At 51.4% G+C, this 20,593-nt stretch overlaps 1 protein-coding gene across 4 annotated transcripts in view; it reads left to right on the forward strand.

Annotated features, from left to right (window-relative positions):
* Positions 1-20,593, forward strand: part of GPR68 (G protein-coupled receptor 68) — a 218,826-nt gene that overhangs the window by 161,981 nt on the left and 36,252 nt on the right. For 2 of the 4 annotated variants that reach the window (XM_078660048.1, XM_078660046.1), the window contains exon 1: positions 4,546-4,633. The exons of the other annotated variants lie outside the window; for them this stretch is intronic. The gene's annotated coding sequence lies outside the window, so the exon portion shown is untranslated. Of the gene's footprint in view, positions 1-4,545; positions 4,634-20,593 lie in introns of those variants that run through there. 4 annotated transcript variants of the gene reach the window in all.

Consider the following 20,593-nt stretch of genomic DNA (forward strand, 5'->3'; position numbering starts at 1 on the left):
ACACTGACTCCTTCACCCATCTCCCCCCAAACACTATTGGATCATTTTTTAGAAATGTGCCATCTCCTGACCATCCATGTGCATCCCTCCCTGTTGCTACTTTAGTCTAGAACCTAACAGTGCATTTTAAAATCTGAAAATAACTGATGCCCCTCTTTGTAGATGCTTTAAGTGATAGCACACATGTTACCAGGTAAACAGGCGGGGATTACTGCCTCTTAGGGCTATCTGGCATTGCCAGACGGGCCAGCTTGAAATGGCAAGTGTTTGGGTTGTTTTTTCCCCATCACAGCCCCCCATCACAGCCCATGGGACCAAAAAGAATACAATGGCCACCTTTTCTTTCAAGATTGACTCAGGAACCACAAGGCCTCCTCAGCAAAACCGGTCAAGTTCCAATATATTTGGAGGCAAAAGGCTGCCCCATCTGAATTCTCATTCACATAGTTTTGGGGAGTAGAATAATGTTGAACTTTTAGGGTAAATGGGAAAAAAGAGTGAGTACCTTGGATTGGTAGGGCACAGACCTGGACTGCTGTTTTCACAGAGCAAGAGGCCTGTGCACTCTGGCCTCACAATCACACCACCAGGGCTCACTGTATTCAAGGAGTGGGACAGAAATCAGTGAAGAAATCAACATGTCAATTTTTAGGGTTCGCCTGCACAGTGCTTGTGAAATCTATGTTTTTTTTTTTTAAAAACCTTTATTAAGTCAAACAGAGCAATACAGGCACAGGCCTACAACCACAGGGGCTGGCCGCAAAATCAGGAGATAAAGACAGGAGCATTGTAAATGTATACGATAAAAGGAGGAATCATGTTATAGTCATAGTACGTGGTCGTAGCACAGCGAAGCACAAGGATAGGAGAGGTTTCATTTTTATAATATTGAGAAGGAGGCAGCGACTATATCAACAGAGGCATCACACTACACAATAAACAAAAAGAGACGGGAGGGGTGTACCCCTCCAGGCAATCAGAAATCGATGGTAAGCACTAAGGCCGAAAACACCCTACGCCCGCCGAAGGCAGGCCAGGAGTAAAGGTCAAACAATGGCTAGCAATTTAGCAAGAACATCGTGTGGAAAACCCACCCGTACAAGACAGAAAGAAGAGACAAGTGCAGATGCCGAACAGAAAAAGGATATAAGAAGAAGACATAGCCAACCCCCTCGGGAAGAAAGAGAGAAAAGGACCATAGAACAAAACAAACTAAAATAACAAAACCCCTCCAACACCCGCCACCCTACATCACCGTAATGGCTATGGCCTACCCCACTAACAGCGTGCCTGTCGCCCCAGAGTCACCCTAAAGAAAGGAAATAAAGAGAGAAAGAAGAGGAGAGGAGCCGGCGATTCAGATACCCGGTCCCCCCAACCCCCGCAACTAAAATCATAGAGACAGAGGCCATAGAAAGTACAAAGATCAGCGAGCGCACAAAACGCAATCAGTAACAGCCCCACAAGACGTGTCCTTGAATCACCATTAACCAGCAAGAAGTCCCTCCGAGACCCAAGCGAGGTCACCCCTGGCCACTTCTGTGAATAGTAGAACTGCTAAACAGCCTTGCAGTCAGGAGACAGGTCGATACAAAAAGTTCAATCCTTCCAGGCGGAGCAGGCAGAGCCGCCGCACAACATCGTCCCAGCCACCGAGTAACAACCGACGATGCATGGCGGCGGCCAGAATGCAACAATACCCCTACCACCAACAAGTCCAAGTCCAAAAACAGGTCTGCCAAGCACGGAAAGGAAAGTACAGGATGCGGGAAGCACCGCAGCACAGGAGCCAGATCCATTTGCACCCTCAAAACTGTAGATTCATCCGGGGAACCTGGCACAGCGACCGAAGGAGATTCAGCGGCACCAACTCGGGGGAAAGCCACTACGCCACAAAATGGCGGATCAGCAATGGCAGCGATCCGTACCTCCAAGTCCCGGGAGTCCCGGAGCAGAGCAATCCGCAGGGTAACCAGTGCAACCAGCACGTGACTACACGTAAGCGTCTCCCCATGCAGCCGAAGTCCAGGGGTCTCAAATTCAGCGGTGTCTCCGTCCCCAGGAGGGGTGCACTCCAAGGCGCCATCTGCCATCTTAACCACTTCGTTCTCCGCCACTTCCCCTCCACCTCCGAGTCCAGCCCGACCACCAGAGGCAACAGGTCTCACGGCTGATCGTCGACGTCTGGTGCGGAAAGGAGAGTCACCGAAAGGCCGGGTGCGCTCCCCGCAGCTCTCCGGGAGCCAACCGCCGGTTCCCGAACGGGACTATTAACATGGGCGGGCGTCACACCCAAGGGGAACAGGGCGACACGGCTTCTCTCCGGCTTGTCGACAGCTCGGGCATACGGGGCAACCCACTATTGGGAGTGGGTCAGCGCCAACTCTCCCGGCTCGTGGCTCTCAGGCTCCCACTGACCGGTTTCTCATCCAAACCAGGGCCGCCAACACTACGAACACTGCCGGGCAACCTCTGCACTCGAGGCCCCGGCGTCAGCGCCACGAAGGCCGGCAAGCAGACGAGGGCAGTTCTTCGGATTTACTGCACGGTGGAGCCCCAAAAATAGATGGTAAGTGAGCGCTTCTCTCGAACAACATAGACCAAAAAGCCTCGCTCAGGATTATCAACAGGATAGGCGTGCGGGGAGGAAGGGACCTCAGAGCGAAGCGTTCATGCGACTGTTCCGTTCGCCATCTTGGCTCCTCCAAAAAATCTATGGTTTTTATTATAAACCTAAAAGGGGCTTTTATCATGTCTCCTCTCATTCCTGGCTTTCATTGGTTCCTGTGCGTGCCACTTGTTTTTCCTCCATTTCTATTGACTATGTTATATTTCCCTTATTTACCCATGCTTTTTCCTCATCTGCTTCTCATCAGTTTCCCGTAGCCGAAATACCTTTAACATTCACTTTGGTAGAACTTTTTTTTCATAAAGTTTTGCCTCGTTCTGCTTTTTGTCTTGCAGCAGATTTATATACTGCACCTTATCACCCTGAGGGATTAAGTGAATTGTCCAGAATCACAGGATGTTGCTGACGCAAAGACTTGAAGCGGGATCCCCAGCACTCGAGTCAGCAGCTCTGGTCACTGCGCCACATCCTCTCCACTCCCATGTTACTTTTCAGGGAGCTCTTTCCTTTGTCCCTTCATCCCGGACGGTGATTAAATAAAAACAGCTTATTATTGATCACATAGGCCAAACCGATGCATTACCAATGCTTGTTGTAAGTGCTGAGGATTGCTTCCAACTGGCCTAAGGAGCACACTCTTGGACATCATTATGCAGTGTGTAAAGTTGTGAAGCGTTTATCTTGGAAACGTACTGTATTTCTCAAAAACAGTATGAATATACCCCGTGGCTAGTGACGTTTTTTTGCACATATATTTTCAAAGGAAAATTGATTCTTGTGTAAATCTTTTAAAGTTATTTTGCGAAACAAAATTTACCAACATCCATTTAGTTTCAAAGCGATGTAAATAGTAATCTTAAAGTTGATTTGGGAGAAAATAGTCTCGTCGCCAACTATTGTTCACCAAGGAAAATTATCATTGCGAAAAACCTGCAACAGAGCATAGCTCTGGGAAAAGAGGGGAAATCTGCAACCTACGGGTAGGCCGATGATTAGGCTATTTAGAATGCTTTGCTCACATATTGTAAACTTCACACAGCTACTTTTAAACCATTAGTGAGGAGAAGGCAATTTCCCAATGTTAAGTGAGAAAATGGGGGAGGCAATAATGAAACCAAATATTCACTTTAATGAGAGTTGAAGGGCAACCGTAGGCTTTGAGACTAATGTCCATGTTGAAAGCCCAGCTGGTAGATAGACTGGAATGGCTAAGCCATGTCATCCTTAGTAAATGGAACACGTTTTGCAATGGGCAGTGTAAATAAATAGGGTGACTTCCGGCCACTGATAAATGTTTTCTCTGGCAGCAACCTGCTGCCAAAAACATCTCTCAATTTACTAAATTCCTGACTATGCAATGTGATATTCCCGCTTTGCACTCTGGGTGATGCTAGAGATGTATAATTAATGATTCAAAGCAGAAAAATGTACTGTGACCCCATTACTGGGCATTTTTCAGTTTCGCCCCATATCAGGCAAAATCATCAGGAGGGGGCGGTAGTGTACCCCCTCGTGTTGCAACAATGCGGAATCTTAGTTGGTCTGATGTTCATTTTTCAAACTTCGGTGTTTGTGTTTTGCAAGGATTTACTTTGATATAGGTCAGGCTAGGATAAAGTCTTTATGCGTTTAACCCTTTCAGTGATCAGGGCAGAAATGGTGATGGATTGAGGTGGAAAGTGATCAGTTCTTGATGTACAAAATGCAGCATCTAGTTCAATCTTCAATATAATGTTTGGGTTATTGTTCTGCTAAATGGAATCTGTGGCTAGTTTCAGACAGTAGCAAATTTGAAATTAAAATATATCTCATGCACAGACACACAGTCTGGCTTCTCTGCTGCCTGTTGACTCACTTAACAAGGTTTCCACCAAAAAACATTTCCTCTTCTGTTTCAGATTTAATGCAGTTGGAGAAATGTGATGGGACTGTTGCCTCTGCCCCCAGATTTCCTAGCCACACAAAGGAGCGTAAAAATCACTTTAATTTCTTGCTCTTGTTCCTGTAAGTCTGAACTTTGTACTGTATCCCTTGACAGTTGAACAGTTTTAATGAACTTTACTTTTTTAGTGCATATTTGAACTATGTTTATTGGCAGTTGTACATACAACGATGAGGAATTTATGATCCACAGGATGGGAACACTTCCGTTCTTGTTGCAATGGGCGTGTTGCCGCTTTAATTGTTACTGTCCTTATCCATCACTGTGAATCACATTCGTGCGGGGTATAAAGATCTTGTAGCAACAGGCGGCTAGGTGGGATGGGAGGAAGGCCTTCTAAAGCTCATGGACGTCAATTCACCGAAATGCCATGGGTGGCGGAAGTGACCTCACTCCCTTCAACCTCCACTTTTACTCACACACACATACTTACACATACACACAAATTCACACATATACGCTCTCTCTCACATAAACACGCTCTCATCCAAAAGCACACACAACATACATTTAAAAGCATTTTTTGACTTACCTCAGCTGGCATGAAAGGCCATATTTAAGCTTATTGTACTCCATTTTATCACACTATTAGTGAATAATATATTTTATTTATTCACTATTAGTGTTCTAAAAATTGACAGAAAATAAAGAGAGTGGAGCCCCAACCGCCCATGTGTTCCTGGCCCTGAATTTACCACCTCTGAGGCCAGGGGCTGCTGTGGGAATATATGATGTTACCACGAATACAAGTTCCACGCATGGCAATACCACGCGAATTTTAGTTCGCAAGTGGCTTTACCACGCTGGAATTTGCAACGAAGGATCATACCACGCATTTTTACGTCCTAAACACAAACACAAATGCTAAAGATTATTTTCTTACCTGACACCTTCCTGTCTTTCACCAGCAGCCCGTACCTTCCATCCACCATCGAAACAAGCGTGAAAACACGTCTGCCAAAATTAAAAAAGGACTGCCGTAACGGCACGTCTTTGGGGGAGGCACTTTCCTTTTACCTCAGTGCTACTGAAGTGCGTTTTTTTTTTTAAATGTAATTAACCCGCTCTGGAGGAAGCCGTCGACGCCTGCTCAATTAATTTAGGTTTTTCTTTGTCTAATTATCGTAAGCACTGGGAAAGGGAGCCGAGCTCAGGGCTGTAAACTGACACTCTGACGCCGTGTGTGGCATCCTCGTTGGTACTGAAGTGCGTTTTTTTAAATTTAATTAACCCGTTCCTTTTTTTTTTTTTGGGGGGGAGACCCCCCCAGGCCCCCCCCAGCCCCGTTCCTTTTTTTTTTTCTGGGGGGGAGACCCCCCCAGGCCCCCCCCAGCCCCTCCCCCAGCCGACCCCCGCCAACCCCCCAATCCCCCTAGCCAGTACGTATATGCGTGGCAAAGACTGTCGTTGAAGGCATACGCGTGGAAAAGACGTTTGCGAGGTAAGTGCCTCGTAGTAAACGTCACGCGTAGAAAAGCCTTCGTTGAAAATGATGTTTCCCTGTGGCAGTGCTAGAGGTAGCAAAGGGAAAGCCGGGGTTCGCAGCTGCGACCCCTGGTGACCTCTAAATGACATCCATGCTCAACCTAAGGAACAGGCCTAGTCTGCCATGGTCACTGCATATGTAATATATTAAAAAAACATGGTTGTAGGTGTTGTCGATTTATACATCCTAAATTATCATGTATTACAATATGTGTCTAACAGACAAACCAATACCAAGCATAGAGGGGGGGGGTCTCTCGGGCCAGTTAACCACATCGCTGTGGCGGCTATTCCGCCGCAGCGCTAAGGGGTCGGGGGGGCCGCGCGGCGGGCCCATGCTGGTGACGGAACCGCTCCGTCACCAGCCGCGGTTGAGCTGTGCTCATGACGGAGCGGTTCCGTCATGGCCCCGCCCGCTTAATAGAACGCGCCGCGCAGGCGCAAAATCAGCACCGCGCAGGCGCGTCGGGCGGGCCATGATGGAACCGCTCCGTCATCAGCACAGCGCCACCGCGGCTGATGACGGAGCGGTTCCGTCATCAGCAGGGAAAGAGTTAAGGATTCTGACAGTGGTCTGGGGATGTCTTAAAAGAGGGTGATGATATCTAGCAGCTGACTAAGGGCTGGAGTAGCTGGGAATATCTGAAGGCAGGCTGAGGGTTTCTGAGGGACATCTAGTAGAATATAATGGCAAGCAGGGGTGTCTTTAGAGCCATCTTTGGGGCAGTCCGACCGGTGTAGCCTCAGTGTTCGCTGACCTGAAGGGGGGACACTGACCTCCGGGGGGGGCGCTGTGTTTAGCGATAACTTAAGATTTAAACGCGACTGCTGCAGAGTTCCTTGTGCGTCCAGCTCTTAGGCAGCAATACAAATGTCAAGATAACTTGTGATTAATGCAGGGGTGGGTGGTACCCTTTGAAAGTGGTGTGGCAGGTGAAATGCCCCACCACTTCGCAAAAAAACAACATAAGACACCCCCTCCACCCAAAACCCCAAAGTAAACCACCCCACCCTTCAAAAGCTTAAAATAAAATACTCCCTCCCTCCAAAAGCACAAAATAAAACATCCCTCTCTTCAAAAGTAAAAAAACCAAACTAGAATAACATTTTAAATAAATAAAATGAACAGTCGTGACCAACCATGGCCGGTCCGTTGGGGCTGAGGGGCCACGCCCCCTCACCGTTTGCCCCTTGCAAACAGTGTATGTCAGGCTGAACAAAGGTCAGCCTGACAGACACAGTTTATTTTTTCCTGGTTGCCTGAGAGGAACTTTGCTGGGCTGAGGAAGTTACAGCTCCTGTGGGTGTGACCTCTTCAGCTCATCAAACATCCCTGAGGCCCTCCCCTCAGTGATGCAGGGTAGCATCACTGATTGCCTCACACCTGGGCGCTTCAGTTTTAAGCCCAGAAGAGCACAGGGTCGAGTGTCAATCAGTGACACTTCATCACTGAATGGGGTGGGGTCAGCAGTATTACTGACCCCATCCCACTCTGTGATGACGTTGGGACTACTGCCTTCTCTCATTGGCTGACCTTAGTTAAGCCAATGAGGGAACCCAGCAGTCCCAAGCCTCCTGGGACCTCTGATGCAGAGCTGCAGGCAAGTGTGTGTGTTTTTTTAATTGGTGCGTGCATAAATGAATGTTTGGTAATAAGTGTTGTGAATGGATGTGTTTGTGTGTGTGTGTGTGTATGTGTAAATGCATGGCAGTGAGTGTGTATGTGTGTGTGTCCCTTCCGCCCCCTCCCTCCTAAATTTACTACGTCACTGAGGCTGGCTGATGAGAGGTGTTACCCTGAAACCGGTCCTAGGATGTTTGTTTCTGGTCCAGGGAAGACCTGGCTTGGCAGTTCGGACTGGACTGTTGTGGGTTAGCAGTCTTGTGTAATGTGGTTTGTCAGATGTTCCATCTAATGTGTTCTAGTATGTTTTGAATGTGGAGTATTGCATTGGAAAGTGCTATTGGCTACTACCTAGTAGCCAGATGATTGCTTTATCTTGGCTCTATCGACTGTATGAGAGAAGCTTATGAAATGTGGCAAAAAGTTAGGTAGTGGTCCAACGTCTAAGCATATAAACTTTATGTAAACCATTTCCTAAAGGCAGCATGAAATGTTGTTAGGATAAGGACTAAGAGTGTCACGATGGGTCTACAGATTATAATGATAAGTGTAAAAGGAGAGAAAAGCCCAAACTGTAGTCCTCCCTGGTACCCCCTTTCCCACCTTTCATGAAAAACAATTAGCCGTCTGTCTGATGACAAGTGACTATCTGCATACGTTTATTTGTTATTTAAATACGCTTCATTCAATTACATTCTATTCATCCTGTTCTAGAGCTGAGATGTCGACCCAACAATAATCCTTTGCACTGTGTGACTCATGACTGCATTTATAACAAACCAAGTTGTTTCATCCCTTGGGTCATCTGCCATTCTCTAGCTCCAAATCTGAATTATTTCCTCATTAAAAATGTTACCATTTTAATCTATAAACTGCAGAGAAGTAAAAGACCTGAGCCATGCCTCACTGTTTTATGATTCATACAGTGAACACAGTCTGGGAAGCCATACATACTTAAGGGGATATTCATTACCTCTCATCTCCTCCTTTGTCCCATTCCTTACTTGATGAGGAGAGGCCTGCCTCTCCAGACAGGCACACCATCAGATGCTCTCTTCCTTAAAAGATTCCCATAAATGTGGGAGTTTCCCCACCATCCCTTAGCTTGCCTTACTCCTTGCACAGCCACTGAAAAGGGATTGGTGCCCATAGGACTTCAGTTTTCTTTTGAGCTCATCCTCAGAATGGCCTCCCCATGCTCCGGCGGGGCTGAAGCTGGACCCCTTTGTCAAGTGTTACACAGAGGCGGTGATGTTGCAGCTTTCATATGCCTCTCCCTTTGTTTTTCAAGCACAGCACAGAATATTGGTTCCATTTAAGTTAGAAATGAGTAGTGCCATCTTATTTATTAACTGTGCTTTATTGGAAAAGTGGCTTTGTGAGTTTGTGTTATACCTACAGGTTTCCACCTTTATTGCATCTACTGCTCCTTTCCCCCAACTTAAGTGATATCTACACTGCTAAATATATGTTCCCAATGGCAACATTGCCTTTCTTTATATGCACAGAGGTGAGGTATTTTCATCTACTGTATCATGTATTGGCGTAGGGATCTGCAACCAAAGCCTCCCCCAGTAGCGTAGCTAGACCTTGTGCTGCCCTGTAACATTTCCGCCCACAGTGGCCACATGAAAGAGCGGGGGAGGGTGGGGTGTTGCTGGCGGTCTCTGCGTTTGCCACCTGTGAAGGCCGCATGTAAGCGAGGGGAGAGGTGGCCGCCATCAAAATCCGTGCCACCCGGGACGGGACGTACCTCCCCCCCCCCCCACCTTGCTACACCACTGCCCTCCCCTTCAAAATAAAAACAGCCTTGGGGGCTGGGGCCCTTGGAGAGGGGAGCAACGTGGCCCCCTTCTCTTTAAAAATAAATAAGTCCCTGGGGTTGGGGTCCCCGGGCCTAATATGGCTCAGGGAGGGGGCCTCGTGGCCCCCTAACCTTTTACTTAAATTTTGGCCCTGGGGTCTTTGGGGCTTTCTTAGGCTCACAATGTGAATGGTATAGGGTCAATGTTACACATAACACACGCTTGCTACACCTAAGAGAGTTGTAGCTGTGATTTCATTAATGATGCTTCATATTACTCTGAGCTAATTTGTACTTACTTTTAGCCATCTAATGCTGTATTAGTTTATCGAATAATGTGTACAAAAGGAGCTTGGATGATGTAATCAGGGAGGTCATCAATGATGTGATATGTGATGTCATCAGTGATGTCATGAATAATGTCACAGAATGTGTCATGAGTTATGTAATATGAGAGGTCAAAGCAGTGCATGGGGGGTGCAAGTTATAGTTATCTCTGCTAATTATATCTAGGGAATTTCTGTGTTGTTTGAGTTCAAAACATTAATGTTGTCACTGACATATTCACCTAACTATAACGTTACTTTAGCTTTTGTTTTTTTCATTGAAGATATATGTGTGTGTGTGTGTATGAAAAATGTGTGGTAAATAATGCATGATGCAATGCAAAGTATTATAAAGGTCAACGCGGTTTATTACATGATTACATACACACGTTAAAGAATGCGTTGTAGTGCCTTATATTCCTCAAGGGTTAATCATGCACCATTGCATATTTGCACAAAGTGTGGATGGTACTAAGGGCCTGCAACCTCATGTCAACCGCCTTGTGCAGGACACACTTCCTAAGAAACATTCTCATCTTTCACTAACCTGCCTGCACTCTCAATTAGGTGAGCGGCATAGTGTGAGTTGCCAGCGCCCAGGCAGGCAAGTATCCTTTCACTTTTCTTTTAAAATTTTGCGTCCCTAAGAATTTTGCGCCCGGGTCAAAAACCCCTCTGCCCCTCCCCCAACTCAGCACGCTACACTACGGCCCACTAATGCCTACATAACTTTCTCAAAACTTCTCATGAACCTTCCCGATGCTTAACATAATGTGCCCCCAAAAGACCTGGTACACATTTACTAAATATTTCAAAACCATTTGCAGCAGGAGATCCAATTTAATTTCTCCTGCCTAGGTCATTAATTCCCAGCCTTCGTTTCAAGTATTGCTGATGGCTGCTGCATTACTTTACCATTGTCTCCAACTCATTGATTTTGTTTCCTGGATATATATATTTCCTTATGGCGACAGGTTACAGAATATAAAGTAGCTGTGTGTGATTATAGCTTCACCAAGCCTGAAGAGGGATTGCTTTAGATTGCTTGCAGGTTCAAGTGCCTGCAGCAGCGAGAAGAGCCGCGCTCCCACCGGCTGCTGTGCACAGGCGATGCATGCAAATGAAGCACCCCCATTATCTACCGACGAGAAACAAGGCTTGGATTAACCGGAAGACCTCTCTGGTATTTGTCCCCGTGCAGAAGTGAAAGAGGTTCAAACTCAATCACTCCCGTATGATAAAGAGATCTGCGAGCAGCGGCATGAGACAGCTGAGACATGAAAAATGCATGAATTCGAAGCCCGGTCACATAAAATATTCATGTGTCCTACAAGCACAGCTGGAATCGTCTATGTTTGTCTCACCCTCAGATTTGTAAAGGGATAAGCACCTGCCTAAGAGATGGAGGGCTCTATGTATGTTACCGCCACACCAGGTCATGTGAAATGGTGGTACACATTTGTGACTTGTAATATAATAGCTTAATGTAGGGAGTAACCTACCGCTCTCCTGCCTCCAGTTCATATAGAACAGTTCAGATGTTGGAAATACATAATCTGAAGTTAAAAAACAATACATGGTACACGTAGATGGGGGGGCGTGGCTTGGCGCGCAATGGCGACGGACGTGGAAGGGTAGAGCTCCGATCTGAGCTCCGATCTGAGCTCCCATTCCCTGGGCCGATTCTCCGTAACCTACATCCTGATCAAGCTGTAACTGTGAGCGGACCCGGGGATAACCCCCACCCACACACTGTCCAAATCTGAGACTGTTTACTTGCTTGGACCCGCACCGGCAACAGCGGAGTGACTGTGGCTGCGCTGGGCGAGACTGGTCCGGTGTGCCCGGCTACGCGAGACCGGGGCCTCGGCAGAAACACTAGGCCCAGTGACGCGGCCCACCCAACAGCCTGCAGCGGCGTCTACTGAGCACGGGCGAGAGCCGGGTGACCCCCTCGTCCCTACATTGGACCCACAGCGGCAGCACCCCCACGCGGACGCACGACCACCTGTGGAGCCGCCGGGGCAGTGAAACGCTCACACACAACGGGCGCCGGCGGCGCGGCGCCGACCTTCGGGAGGACCACGCCTGCGGCGGCACCAAAAGGACGCTGCTGTCTCGTCTCGGCGGGGCCGCCGGGGGGGGGGGGTGCCCCGATCCTCAAACATCCACAGGACCCACACCGGGGAGCGAAGACCTGCTTGCCCCTGAACTGCGCAACCACGTGGCCAACCCCGGAGACAGAGGGGGACTGCGAGAGGCTACGAGCGGAGAGCCGGCTTCGCTGGGTGTAACTCATGAAGGCAGACCCTACAAGGTGACGTGGCTGAGATCGTGGGGGACGGGCTGCTGGGGGACGATTAACGGTGGCTGGAGCTTCCCTCGCCATCTTCCGACGCGGCGGCACTGACTGTTGGGACTCCCCCCACACCCCCTACTCACTGTCAGCGACCACGGACCACGAGGGGAGACAGTCAGGCACGATTGCCCCCTCGGGGGTTGGAGGAGATGCGCTTTCCCCTGGAGAAGTGCTTCTATGATAGAGCGCAGTAGGCTGCACAGGGTGAACTGCGCCACACGACGCGCCGCTAACCGGCTACACTGCCACACCTGATGCGTGTTCCTCCCACCAGCCCTCCAACCTGCGCTTATATAAGCGGACACTATCACCAGCCATGATGCCCGCGGGGCGAGACTAGATGGACACCCCATTGGCGCTTCTGCTGGAACTGAGACGAACGCTACCCAACACCGGAGAGCTGAAGCCTTGGTGGTCAACTCACACCCACGCTGCCGTCGCGACCTACCCTTGAGTATTGTTCTACCCACCTCCTGGAGATTGACACCTTGGAGCCTCACCTGCGCCCACATCGCCGCTGCAACCTACCCTCTAGAACTGCCCCCCATTGAGCGTAGAGGACGCTTTCACACAATACTCTGCCCATGTCTGGGGGGGTGAAGACACGCACTGGGACCAGTGGCACATCTTTGAGAGGGAAACAAGTCAAGTCGCCGCCCAAGATGGATTCTGACCACGAGACGTCAAAACTGGACAATGTGCTGGCTGTAGTGGAACGCTTGGAGGAATCCCTTCAGCAGACCCGTACCTCCCTCGAAACGAAGATAGACAGTGTGGCGATAGACCTAACTCATCTCAGGGCTGACCACAAGAAACTGCAGGACCGCACCACAACCTTGGAGGGAGCAGTGGCTGACCTGGAGCCCCGGCTGAGTCAAACGGACAAGCATATAAGTGACCTCCTCAACAGGGTGGAATTCCTGGAAGAGCGGGCAGAGGATGCGGAAGGACGGGCACGAAGAAACAACATCAGACTGGTCGGCATACCGGAGAAATGGGAAGGGACCGACCCCACAGGACATGTGGAGGACTGGCTGAGAGGCCTCCTACCGGAGGGCGCACTATCGCCACATTTCGTGGTGGAACGCGCGCACCGTGTACCTACGAGACCCTTCCCTCCAGGCACTAACCCCAGGCCGCTGATCCTTCGCGTCCTCAACTACAGGGATCGCGACACCATCCTGCGCGAATCCAGGAAACTTGGCGGCATCTGGATTGACAACGCCACAGTGATGTTTTTCCCCGACTACACCGTCCAGGTGCAGAGACAAAGACATTCCTTCCTGGCGGCGAAGCGAAGGCTGCGACAGATGGGTCTCAAATACTCACTCCTTTTCCCGGCTCGGTTGCGAGTAGTGGCACAGGACAAGACGCACTACTTTACCAGCCCTGAGGAGGTTGAGGCCTGGCTGGACGGCGGGGTGGGGGAGACGCCCTGGAAAGCACAGGGTACTGCCACGATGTCACGCTCCAGAGGATCGAGACGGCGTCGCCGGCACAAGTCGCCCACGCCTCACCACTCACAGGAGACGACAACCTGCTCCCCACCGGCGGACCTGGTCTTACAGGAACAACAGGATGCACTACGCAGAGTCACAGAAATCAGCGGTTCTCCAGCGCCCTCCTCTGCACCGAATGCTAGCCCACGCGTGTTCCCCAGCGACGACGAAGCCATCTATGGCCTGCCGGACTCTCAACGGTCCGCCGACCTTCCCGACGTCACGCCACAGATGACGGACCTAATAGTCTGAGGAGGGCCCCCAGGACTTCCCACCTCGACACACAGCAACTGCTGCCATACCTGCACTGCTCTGATTCGCCTTGGGGTGAATGAAGTTCGGCAACGATAAGCGAGGGTGAACCCCCCTTGCTCTACAGATAATAGCGACAACGAGACGCAGTGAGTAACCTCTTACAGACACTACACACACCTGTCATGTGACATTGAGATGCTCCTCTCCTTGATATGGTTACAGATACCGTAGAGGCTCGCGGCCGAACTCTGCCGGAGACATGTGCCCTCGCACGAACTCGGGGGGAGGGCTGGGGGTGGCGGCGTGTGGGGAGCTGGGAGCGAGTACTGGAGCTGGGATTTTTCTAGACGACGACCATGGCTGAGATTCGGATGTGTACCTGGAATGTCAGGGGCATGCATACACCGTCACGACGGTATCAGATATATTCCTATTTAAAACGACACAAGATACATATTGCGCTCTTGCAAGAAACACACCTGAACACAGCGGAAGTTCGCGCACCACACCGCAGATGGCGCGGGCAGTTATATGCAACAGAATACTCCTCTTTTGCCCGCGGGACCCTCCTGTGGATCCGACCTGGGACTCCCTGGGCGGTCTCTAGCACTCATATAGACCCTGATGGTAGATATGTGGTGGTCCAGGGCAGATTGGACGGACAGCTGGTGGTACTGGCCTCCCTATATTCTCCAAACACTGATCAGGGCAGCTTCTTCACCCGATTATCAGCGACACTAGCAACATGACATGGTGTTCCATGGATCCTGGGGGGAGACTACAACTGCATCTTAGACGCGACATTAGACCGCTCCTCCCCACCACACGCTGGCACGCCGGCGCACGGCGCGATGAAAGCCCTGGTCAGCTGGGCCTCACAATGGGATTTGCATGACGCATGGCGGACACGTAATACCAACACACGTACTTATTCCTATTACTCGGGCGCACATGATCTACATGTGCGCTTAGACAGATACATGATATCCGCTGACCTCCTTCCCCTCGTCACTGACACACGCTACATGGGCCGCACACACTCGGATCATAACCCACACGTCCTGGCCATAGCCTGGGAGCGCCCGCACCCGCCTATCCCCACATGGCGGCTGCAACCGGCCCTCTTGCTGGATGCAGCCTTCCGGAGTTCCCTTATGACGCAAACAGCGCAATATTTTGAAGACAACTCGGACACGGCATCCTCTCCCCAGATCGAATGGGACGCCTTCAAAGTTGTGATTAGGGGACACTGCCTGGGCATGCAGGGACACATGCAAAGACAGCTAGAGGGGAACTTAACTCGACTGGAAACTGACCTACTCCAACGAGAACAAGATGCGATCGGCGGTACTAGCGACCCGCTGACGGAAGCGCAGACAGAACACACGCGCCTCCTAGATCGCCTTCGTAACTTAAATTATGCGGCCCACTCTGCACACACACATCACCTCAGCGACAAACCGGGCAAGTTATTAGCCTGGCTGATCGCGCAAGAAGATCGCACAGCCCCAGTGTCAACGATCCACACGGAGGAGAAAGGGTTACTCTATACACAGGGCCGCATTCATGAAGCTTTCACGACACACTATAAAGCCTTATATGGCTCCCGACTCCAAGTTCCACCATCTGACATAGCGGAGTATCTCTCTATTTTACCAATGCCACGTTTGACTACTACGCAGCAAGATGACCTCGGAGCGTCGCTAACGCCCGAGGAACTCCGCGCGGCCATTTTAAACCTGTCCAACAGCAAATCCCCTGGCCCAGATGGGCTACCAGCCGAATTCTATAAAGCTGGTTCGGAAATCCTCATCCCTGAGCTCTTGAAAATGTATTCTGCAGCTACAGAAGATTCATCTCTCCCTCCCACACTCAATGAGGCCAACCTTATTTCCATACTCACACTTGGCAGGGACAGCACCAGCATGGGCTCCTATCGCCCCTTGGCCCTCCTGAATACAGACTATAAGATGCTAGCCCAACGCCTGGCCCCACTGGTCCCGACTCTGGTGCACAATGATCAAAATGGCTTTGTTCCAACCCGCCATACCTCTTATAACATCCGAAGGCTTTTCCGAATACAGGAGTATGCCACCCGACACTGGCAGAGAGCGGGATGCCTGGTACTGGACCTGGAGAAGGCATTTGACTGTGGAATGGCCATATCTTAGGGCAGTGATGGAGAAATACGACCTGGGAGACGGTTATGGAGACATGGTGGGCTTATTATACCAAAGACCCACGGTGCGAGTACGCACTGGCAAATTGCTGTCCGATGCCATTCGAGTGCGGAGGGGCACCAGACAGGGCTGCCCCCTGTCGCCCCTACTGTTCTCCCTAGCGATGGAACCTCTGGCCACGATCCTGCGGACGCAGGGAGACGAGTGGGGTATACCGATGGCGGACGGTGTCCATGTGATCTCGCTTTATGCAGACGACCTACTCCTCTACGTTCGGGATCTGACCAATATCCCGAGATCTCTCACTGACATCTTCCAGACCTTCGAAGCCATGTCAGGGCTAAGAGTCAACTGGTCCAAGTCAGGAGCCTACTCCTTTAGCCCAGACACGCCTGAGTGCGATATCCAGCTTGGAGGAGAGAAACTGCAATGTTACCCCACCACGATCCGATATCTGGGGATCCACATATATCGGAACCCCCCAGACATACTGGATGGAAACTTGATACGAGCGATCGCCTCCATCCGCGCGCAAGTAGCCTTTTGGAGAACTCTGCCCTTAAACATGCCCAGTCGTGTGGCACTGAGGAAAATGATTGTCCTACCTATTATATTATTTCGCCAACATCCCAACTTACGTCCCTACCAAGATCTTTCGCGAACTAGAGGTCATGATTCGTGGCCTTATTTGGAATACAGGCCAGCCCCGCGTAGCGCTAGCGAAACTGTACATGCCCACTGAGTCGGGAGGTATTGTGGTCCCCCACATGGAGCTGTACTACCTAGCAGCGCAACTGCAATGGGTAACGAGCTGGTTGTGTGGTAAACATCTGGAAGACACTGCCACGGATGTTACCATCTGGACCCAGACACGGGTGTGCTCTCTGTTCCATCCACTGACTCGGGCCCCCCGCCCTGCCCAACTACACTTAGCAGTGGCACGCAAATGCTTTTTGCGCTGTCTGAGAATCACGCGAGCGACGATGCCGTACGCTCTGATTCTCCCCCTGATTGGTACCCCCAGAGACACTGGAGTATTGACGGAAGCAACACTGGACAGATGGACGCAGGCGGGTGTAGAGACGCTGGGAGACCTTTACGCAGAGGGTGCCCTGATGCCCTTCGCGGACCTCGCCGCGGACACAGGCCTACCGGCTGGACAATTCCTATTGCATGCATCTCTCGTACACACACTGATGACTGCCTAGGGCGACATATCTGAAGAACCACCAATACACCTCTTCATACAATATCTGCATGTCATGGGCAACGGCTCCCACGTAGTGCACTGGCTGGCGCAGGCCCTTCTGGCCCACACACAACAATTCACCCTGCCGCTGAGAGAGAAGTGGGCGACGGATAGAGGAAGAGACTGGACCGGCAAAGAATGGGCAATGGTGTTGGCTGGCCCGACTAATGTCCCACGCAACCCTCGTTTTAAGATCATACAATTCTATATGCTACATCGCGCTTATTTAACACCCGATAAAATAAACAGATATTTTTCGATTACCGATACCGCATGCCAACGCTGCTCCCTGGTTGGGGCAGACTTCTTGCATATGATCTGGCTATGCCCCAATATCCAGACATATTGGGACGAGATCGTGAAACTGCTAACGCGCTGTACTAACAAGAATGTGCCACACACGTGGGAAGCCTGCATACTAGGCCTATATAAACGCACCACACTGAATAAGGTACCGACCAGGTTTTGGGACCTGGGACTTATCACGGCCAAACGCCTGCTCACTAAACATTGGAAGGCCAGCACACCCCCACACATCCAGCACTGGATCACGTCGTTCACCAGCTGGGCACGCGCAGAAAGCACAGTATTGCACCAGGAGGAAACAGCGGGACTTAGGACATGCCCCATTGCCCAGATCTGGGATGACGTACTGAAGTCCTTACAGCAGAAATGCCTAGACAGAGGGGTCACCTGAGGTAGCCCACACCTGAACCGATTCACAGGCATGAGACACTCAAAGACCTCTGAGACCGGTTCCCCCCCCCCTCCTTTTTCTTCCCTCTAAGGAGTGGCCCATACCAAACCTCCCATACCTGCAGAACAACTGTACTCCGCACACGCATATTGTACCACGTTAGTGGCCCCCTCAAGCCCAGAACTACTGGTGCTCCACTGGACACCTAATTCACCCGTACAGTTTTGCAACCCTTCCATCTTTCAGGTGACGAAACCGCGCCCCGCTCCCTGTGCGTGACAGGCACGACTGTTCCACCCCAGGGACGTCGCGCAGGAGCCCCTGTGGTGGCTCCCCCTCTACGCCCCGTCTGCTCTCTCGCCTCGCCCTAAGCCCGCACTGCCAGATCCTACCTATTGCTGCAACTCCCCCCCTGCTCTTACATAGACAGACGCCCTACCCCCTAATAGCCCTTCTCTTCCCGTCTTCCCCTGTCAAAGTTCACGTTCCTGTTTGTATGTTAGTTCTATTTTACAAAACAAGGCCTTTATCATACCTGGTTGGACGTTGGGTGATATACACACGCGATGCTGATACCAACACCTCCGCTGGCGCTCACTACTTCCACTACATACACATGATTAGAGGCGCGTCGCACACAACTTGAGAGACGTGACTGGGGAAAGCGCTCACCGATCACACACTGATGGTCCTACGCTGTGACTTATATCTCTAACCACCATAACAACATCACCACTACTGGAGAATGGCACACAGGCTGAGACACCAGGTGAATGGGTTACGGCTATGACGGCCGCTTCCACCTGCCGCCGCCGAATGCGCCTACCCCTAAGCCCTGATGCAACACACCATTGCTCCAACTGATTGTTACACCACAGTATCACACGCGACAGACCTGTGCTTCCCTCTATTTCTGCTTCCACTGTTAACTGTTGCCAATGGATACTAACCATAGAAGTTCATGGATTGCTGATAGCAGACCCATGACACCGGAGGCTCACTACCAAGAAAAATATGTAAAAATCATAGACCGGACTGTTACCCGAGCTGCCCTAGGTGTAATATGTACATGTTTTACCCTACCACGCCGCCGGACCCCAGGGTTGTCGGCTACAACGGCTGTGTTGACCTACCGACTATAAGTACAGATTCCACTTATTGCAGCCGGCCCAAAGAGGTTGTAGGCTATATGCTGTGTCAAATGCAACATGTGCAATAAAGGTCTTGGGGGAAAAAAAAAATGGTACACGTAGATGGGCATGGGGACTTCCATGGGTACAAAAGCTGGTGTTAGACGGGGACCCTGAGGGTCGGCCGGATACCGAGGGAGAGATCCCCGAGGGGGACCGTCTCCGGCGATCGTACAGACAAGTTACCTCCCTCCCCACAAACAGGCACCACACCAAGTCGAGTTCAAGGCTTTATATAAGGTTCTTAAGGCAAGGATATCAGCGATACAGGAGATCTTGGACCCGGGGGTCCTCTCACTTCTAGTCTCTGTAGGGAAAGGGGGTAGCGGGACAGTCTTGGTACCGGATCGGTACAGGTAGTGGTAACAGGCGAGCTCACAATCCTCGAGCTGGAGTGTCTGTGGATCGGGCCGCGGCAGCGCCAGCAGGCCAAGGTGATAGTCTCTTAAAGCAGAGGGCCGCGGCAGCGCCAGCAGGCCAAGACGATGGTTTCACGAGGCAGAGGGCCGCGGCAGCGCCAGCAGGCCAAGACGATGGTTTCACGAGGCAGAGGGCCGCGGCAGCGCCAGCAGGCCAAGACGATGGTTTCACGAGGCAGGGGCCGCGGCAGCGCCAGCAGGCCAAGGCGATGGTTTCACGAGGCAGAGGGCCGCGGCAGCGCCAGCAGGCCAAGACGATGGTTTCACGAGGCAGAGGGCCGCGGCAGCGCCAGCAGGCCAAGTCACGGATGAGTTCTTCTCGGGTCTCTCGACTCCAGGATACAACTGGTTTCCTGGTCTGGTCCTGCCCCAGTTATAGGTCTGGTCCCCTTTGATGTCCGGACCCTCGCGCCTGGGGGGCCGGGAGGTCCGGGATGAGGGAGTCCAGACACCCAGCATGGGGGTGGAGCCAGCGCCCAGGCGGCCGGGGGTGATCGACACCTGGCGGAGGAGAGCCGTTGACGATTCCTTTCTCCCATTGACTCGCCAAGTGGTCACTCTGCCTCCCGGGGGGAGGTTGGTGCCTCGATGTCGGGCCCGGCCGGGCCCAGGGTGAGGGTCGAGTTGAGGCCACGCGGCCTCGTGCTGTAGTGGCCCAAGAGGGCGGCTGGGCCGAGGCCGTGGAGTGGATGGTGACCCGGGCCAGCTGGGTTCGGAGCTGGTGTCTTGTGGGTGAGGAATTGCAGTGTACTTCGGGTGGTCGTCGGGGACTCTGGCTGGGGGATGCAGGGGGAGCCAGGGTCCAGGTCCCATTGCGGGGAGGGGGCAGCCCGACCATGCGGCCTGTCCAACATGCGTCCCCCCCAGCTGAAGGCGGGGAGAGTCAGCCATCTTCCTGGGGACTCTCCTCGCTGAGGCGGAAAAAGCGTGACAGG

This window comes from Lissotriton helveticus, chromosome 9 (genome assembly GCF_964261635.1).
Source record: "Lissotriton helveticus chromosome 9, aLisHel1.1, whole genome shotgun sequence".
Lineage (NCBI taxonomy): Eukaryota > Metazoa > Chordata > Amphibia > Caudata > Salamandridae > Lissotriton > Lissotriton helveticus.